The 1,074-nt window shown below is 43.3% G+C and overlaps 1 pseudogene; it reads left to right on the forward strand.

The window, feature by feature from the left end:
- Positions 1–336: 336 nt before the first annotated feature.
- LOC101639196 lies at positions 337–807 on the forward strand (annotated as a pseudogene).
- Positions 808–1,074: the final 267 nt, after the last annotated feature.

A 1,074-nucleotide genomic window follows, 5' to 3' on the forward strand; every position in this document is an offset into this window, starting at 1 on the left:
TTCCTCTAGATCAGGGGTCAGCAAATTTCTGTTTTGAAAAAGTCCTGAAAAACATAATTTATTTTTCCATTGATCATATAATCTTGGAGACAATTACTGAATCCTACTGATTGAGTATAAAAACAACAGCAGGCAGTAGAGAAGGAAATATCTGTGTGTTAATTGCATTTTATTAACAAAGAGAAACACTGGACCACAAGCCTGTTAAACAAAGCCCTACCTGAAGGTCTGTGTAAGTAGCAGACAACCTCTTTCTTAAAAAAAAAATGTATTGGAACTTCATGCACATATGCTGCATAATTCAATCTTATCAAGAAGAAGCATATAGCTGTCTGTCTTCTCTGCACTAAAAGCAGCGCCCCTAACACTGCCCCTCATCCCCTAAAAATGTATGCCTGTGTCAAATTTGTCTCCACCCTTTCCCTCATCAGGAGCACCTCCCAGTTGTTGACCTGATCCTTGTTTGTGTTGGTGCAGATTCAGCCGGAGACACTGACAGATGAGCACTTCAGCAGCTTGACAGCCCCACGTTCCCTGACCTCACTGATCCCTAGTCGCAGCTTCTAAGCCAGCACCATCTCAAGGGACATTGACACAGCAGCCAAGTTCATTGGGGCGGGGGCTGCCACAGTTGGAGTGGCAGGCCTCTGGAGCCTGCATTGGGAGTATGTTGGGAGTGTCATCCTTGGTTATACCAGGAACCCTTCTCTGAAGCAGCAGCTCTTTTCATACATAATCCTGGGCTTTGCCTTCTCGAAGGGGCTTTTCTGCCTGATGATGGCCTTCCTCATCCTCTTTGCTATGTGAAGGAGCCGTATCCATCCCCCACAGTTATCCGTCCCACGTCTGTCTGCCCAATATGTTCCTTTCCCTGCACCTCCCCGGGCAGCCTGGAGATAATAATTGGTTCAGGGTTTGACAGAGGAATGGCAAATAAATACTGTTTCAATAAAGATGTTTCTTGAAAAAAAAAAGGCATACAATTATCACTATTGATCCAAATTTTTCTTCTTTGCACACATTGTTAGTCATATCATTACATTTTTTTTGGCAAGATATACACAACAAAATATT

This window comes from Echinops telfairi, unplaced genomic scaffold (assembly GCF_000313985.2).
Source record: "Echinops telfairi isolate 266 unplaced genomic scaffold, ASM31398v2 ScPeMD7_7035;HRSCAF=8008, whole genome shotgun sequence".
Classification (NCBI taxonomy): domain Eukaryota; kingdom Metazoa; phylum Chordata; class Mammalia; order Afrosoricida; family Tenrecidae; genus Echinops; species Echinops telfairi.